At 37.2% G+C, this 5602-nt stretch overlaps 1 long non-coding RNA gene across 1 annotated transcript; it reads left to right on the top strand.

Moving 5' to 3' along the window:
• The first annotated feature begins 319 nt into the window (after positions 1 to 319).
• LOC139152461 (uncharacterized) lies at positions 320 to 5188 on the top strand. Its single transcript, XR_011556634.1, has 4 exons — positions 320 to 502; positions 2539 to 2592; positions 3516 to 3667; positions 3995 to 5188. It is a non-coding gene; the product is annotated as an uncharacterized lncRNA (long non-coding RNA).
• Positions 5189 to 5602: the final 414 nt, after the last annotated feature.

Here is a 5602-nt window from a genome sequence, read left to right as displayed (position 1 = left end):
CGCTAAGGATATTTACATATATCGCCATGATGCAAGGCATGTCGTAAAATAAACGTGTCTTCGTACATATACATATAAAAGTACACTTTATATAATTTCGCCTCTTTCGTTCCATCAGAAGTCGATACTAAATATATATTGTACAACTAGTACATGATCATGAGAATTTTGCTATTGAAGAGAGAAAAATATATAAAGTTGAGAAACAGCGATGCATCCAGAGACACTATATGGTTCGGGATTATAAATACAAAGCGTAGCTGGGACCTTCATGCAAGCTGAATAGCCGTAGACACAATGGATCTCCTAGCAGCTCGGTGTTACGGTGTCATAGCCCACTTGAATAGAGGTCGATCGCTAGAGTGCCATATAAGTTGTAGGGGCTGCAAGACAGCCTACGTATGGAATTTATCCTCATTTTGCCCTTTGTTTACAAAAAGGATCATTTTCCAAGTATCTGAGTGTACATTTGTTATGAAGCTACTTCTGTAACCGTAAAACAGTGAGTATAGATGATTAGTTTGTAGTTGTTTTGTCATTCATATGTACGAGCACGTATTCGACGCAATGGTATGTTCAACATTACATTTAATTTGTGGTAATTTTTCTGTAAACAGTGCTTACAATTATGATAGATTCATACACATATTTGATGATGTAAAAGTTTTCCAAGCTCACGGGCAGTATTTTGCCCAAGATGTTACTGAATTCCATGACATGTTAAGCTCGTTGCGTATACAACAGCCTGTTGAGTGTCAACGGCCCCAGCCCGTTAAACAAACACCCGTATAGTTCATTGGTTGGCACATGCACACAAAAGAAAAAAACAACAACACAATGGCATCTTGCGAATTTTGCGAACTCTCCTTCAAAACATTAAAAAGACAATTATACTGTCATTGACTAAGAGGTTAAAATCGACCTATAAAATCATAACTCCGCGTTTTTGGGAATTAGTAATCAAAATACTCGAAGAATGAGGTCAAGGATTCCTTCAATGCCGACACAAGTTACTATAAAGTACGATGATCAGTTTATGCATTTCACGTACAATATCGTTTGTTGAAGTAATTTATCACATGCAGATAAAGTGTACATTAATTAATGAAAATACAGTTGGAAAATAGTTGTTTCTAAACAATTAAGGTAGAACGGGCCTCAGGGACAGATATTCAGACTCTCAAACTTTTACAATTCTTTTCTGATAAAGCACTTGGGGGTTCATTTTAAAGCTCTTGGTGTAAGAAAAATTTTCACTGGCTTAGTTTTTCGAAAGTCGAATTTTTTTCCATAGAGTTAATACAGGGATGGTGGCCATTTTGAATATTAAATATGGGTAAATCTTGGCTTATTTGTTTCTCTAGTGCCAGAATTTGCACGGTGACCCCTGATTTCTATTCTTGATTTTGAAAGAGAATGGTTGAAAGATTCTTTAAGGAAAGTTTGAGCAATTTTTAGTCTAGGTCTTTCACTTTCGAGGCGCATACTACTACTTTAATCTAGTCCGACTCCTACAACCCATGCTAATAACATATGTCAAATGACCAACATTTCCATTTTAGCTGTACCATTCCTGTATAATTTGCAACAACCTTATAGAGTTATCGACAACAAATGCAGTTAAGTCTAAACGTTAACTTTACTTACTATTTCACGAGTTTGGTCGAACTGCGTTGTGGCCGGTCACTGTGTTAGTAGACGAAAGTTGTCTATACTGTAACAATACACGATTTTGAGATCAAGGAAAAATGTCCTGTAACGAACCTAGCAGTCTTCTCTATCCTTGACTGACAAGTGAAGTATGATTAAATACAATTTACTTCCTCCAGTCTATTGAAAGCTATTGTTACAAAATATTCTATTCAAATATGTATTTATACTATACGAATTGAAGGAACACAAGTTTAGTAAAAAAATCATAGATGTGTACATTTGTGTATAAACACAAAACACACAATACGCACACATACAGTGTTATCAATTTGTTGTGCTCAGTACATGATGGCTATGACCTCACAGGCTATGGATCTATTGTCCCTCGAGCAGATTCAAAGAAACTCGACAGAGACGATTGCAGCGATCATGGTTGTGATGGTGGTGGTGATCATCATCATCATCATTCATTCATTCATTCATTCCTTCATTCATTTCTTGAAGTTTGAACTAACTAGATGTGGCGTAGAGTTTATATCACAATAATATAACGATGGCAAAACTTAAATGTCAACCGATGCAATCATTCCGGTAGAGGACTGAAACAATTTGTTTATTACTGATTATAAACGGCAAACATACTTGCTGTTCCATAAGTGGCTTTTCTAACTGCTTTGAAAGAGTACCGGTTAATAAAATCTCAGTGATATGACAGAACAGTGTTGTGTTGATCAATTGGACCTTGCGCGCGCACATGTGCATGTTCCAGCGCCTTGATAATTGTAGGAAACTGTAGCAGGAATATTTAGCCAACAAACATAAAAAGTAGTTATCCATTTAAGATACTGGAGATATTACGTATTGGACTGTTTAACTTTTTTTCAGGCATGATGTATCGCTCCGCCTGTTGGATTTTGGCCATCTCTATTCTTGTGTCAGGTGAGAGAAACTTTTTTTTGAACATTTTGCTTCATATCGAAATTGCAATATATTAAACGAACGAAAATGTGAATTTTGAAATATTTATCTAATTTGTTTGACTTGCTGATACTTTACAGCTCTTTCAATCAAGAGAGAAAACTATAAATAGTACAAAAAACTTCGTGTAGCAGAGTTATTTTTCTGAAATTAATTGGCTCTAAAAGCCACACATCCATACATTTTAATGCCATTTGTTTGTTTGTTTGTTTGTTTTTCTGTTTGATATAAGAACAAACAATTCATAGATTTTATTCTCAACCTAGGTCCCTTACATAGATGATGCGGCGATGCAGTTTTTTTGTAATTATTTTAGCTCACAAGATCTAGACGACAACGATATGCTTACAGTTAAGCTATAATGCGCTTCGGGAACTGATATTTGTGCTTTCAAATTTTTACAATACAATTCTGATCAACCACTTGTGTGGACTCATTTTGAAGCTTTTGGAGCACGTGAAATTTTCACAGTAACAATTTTGTGAAAATCAAAAATTTATTTTCCCAATACGGGGATGGTGACCGGTGGCCATGTACGATAATTTGTTTCTCTGGTACAAAATTTGTATTCTTGATTTTGAAAGAACATGGTTAAAAGTTTCCTTCAGGAAAGCTTGAGCAAAAGTTTAATTCTATCACGTTCGACGTTCATTCTGTGATAGACTGATATTTTATTTTACATTTCCGCTTTGCGAACACGGTAGCACACCGTCCTTTTTAATATTTTCAATGTATTTTAATTTAAAAAACCATGACAAAGCTAAAGTAGATCGACGCGCGCAATATTAGAAACAAAACAAAACCTTTCTCCTTTTTTGGCCCTATACACTGTGCTTGGCCTTGTTTGCATGTACATGTATGTGTCGCTCTTTCGTGTTGTATAGCGTTTACGACAGTAGCTTGTGTCGAATGTTGGTACTGTGGATATGGTGATATGGGAGGAGGGATCGACGAGAATCTAGAAAACGAAGGCTGTAAAGACGACCACGTCGATTTGGGGAGCGTGACATGTCTAACAGGCTTCGACCGGTGTGGGGTAAGGTGTACTTTGTTTGTGTTCAGACGCTTGGTGGCGCTGAAGTATGAATCAACAGGTGGTTGTTGACTGAGCATGAAAACACATAGAGTTGAAAAACAAAGTTCAAAGTGCGTGTTCATGAGACTCCCGATGATTGTGATAACGAAATCAAAGAATGCTTTCACTTTCAATTAACACGCTGGCCTTGTTTCTTTCATGCGAATCGACGAATTTCACGATATATCAGTGATGATAGTGATACAAAATATTCGTTTAGATATCGACATTTGATTTGGTCCTTTGTTCGCCTCTTCAATATCTCTCACTTTCTCCCTCTTCTACAAGGTAAAGGTTCGTTATGATTACCTGGGCCGAATAGAAGCTCTTCGGAGAGTGTGTGCCAGTGCCGACATCTGTGCGGGGATCGCTGCCTGTACGACTGAAAATCCGGTCAATTCGATATGCATGGAATGTTGTCATGGTGACAGATGCAACTCAGAGATACCTTCATACAGTGGAAGTGTGTGTGTTGGTACATTCCTGTCACCATCAGCTGCAATGGCCACGCTTTTCATGCTCATGACGTTTATTCTGTTACTGTAGACAACCCGTGAAGGCTGTGTACTTCGACAAATTTGGACAGAAGCTGATACTTGAACCTCAATGGCCCATTTCGTGTGTACAGCGCAGGTCCATGAAATTTCAAAATTCTATAGATATTGTGAACAGAAATTAGCAAAATTTGGCATACGTTGCTATGAATATCTGTGAATAACTTTTCAGGAAAGGGTCGAAAATTACGCGGACTGCGATATAGAAGTGATGCTATTATTATGGTGAACAGTAGTTTGTGATTATAAAGAAGTATACACGACACCACAAAGACACACGTACACAAGCAGTTTCTTCAGCCTGCTTAGTGTCAGACGATGGGGAATGAGTCAATTCATGGGCGTGGCTTAGTTCTTTGATGACCCGACTATATTCACAAATTTACCTGTCTTTCGATTTTGATCTTGGGCGAGATTGATTAGAACGCACACTCCACCCATCGCCGAATGGCATTCCGATCAGCAAATTTCGGAGTCTATATTGCCGAACCTTCGTTCCAGTCATAAATGAGCTGACTCCCGTGACCGTAAAATGTCTGGGGGAAATTGAATTTACTGTGAATACGTGAGACGTATCCACATTCATGTCAATGGAGTCTAAATTTGTAGATTTTTTGTGTGATACTGTCTTTGCTTATTTGCTATACCTGGCTTCCATTTACAGTTTATGAAGAATATAGCGTCTGACTTTTCAGTGACTCACTTGGAACTCTGACGGACATAAGACTTACACAGCGTACATTCCAAATCACACAAAAGACTTTGCTGGGCAATTTCCCCCTAATAGAGATAAGAGAAATAGAGTTTACTCCAAAATAGTCCGGTGATTAGTTTTGGAAATCGAAAATAGTTTAAACTGAAATTTCCACATAATCTATTTGTACATAGTATAAATGTGTAACAATAAAGTGAAATATTTTAATATTGATATGGGATACGCAGTTTAATTACTATAGTAACATAGCCTTCTGATGGATTGCACCGTAGAATCTATTGATATTTGTCAGTAAGTGCATGTAACTTGCATTCTAAAACCCGTTTATAAACATCAACAGAAGCTAAAGTGGAGCCATTGCCATATCGAAATTACATAGGCCTAATAAAAACATGTTTCCAGTAACCCGGCCTACCATAGCAAATCCCACCGACCCTAAAAATTTGTTCGCATTTTAAAAAAATTCGAGTAAATTCTCTAAACCTTATTGGTCTCAGCCAATAAAAATGAAAAAAGAATTCCTCCGACCTACCGTACCATAATTTTCGGGAGCATGTAAACACACTATTGTTTTAATTTGGCCTCAGTAACTTAATTCCGTTGACATGCGCAGAATTTGATGACGTG

The sequence above is a fragment of the Ptychodera flava genome, chromosome 16 (genome assembly GCF_041260155.1).
Source record: "Ptychodera flava strain L36383 chromosome 16, AS_Pfla_20210202, whole genome shotgun sequence".
Lineage (NCBI taxonomy): Eukaryota > Metazoa > Hemichordata > Enteropneusta > Ptychoderidae > Ptychodera > Ptychodera flava.
Note: the sequence above shows the minus strand (reverse complement) of the source record. Positions and strands in the feature narration are given on the sequence as shown.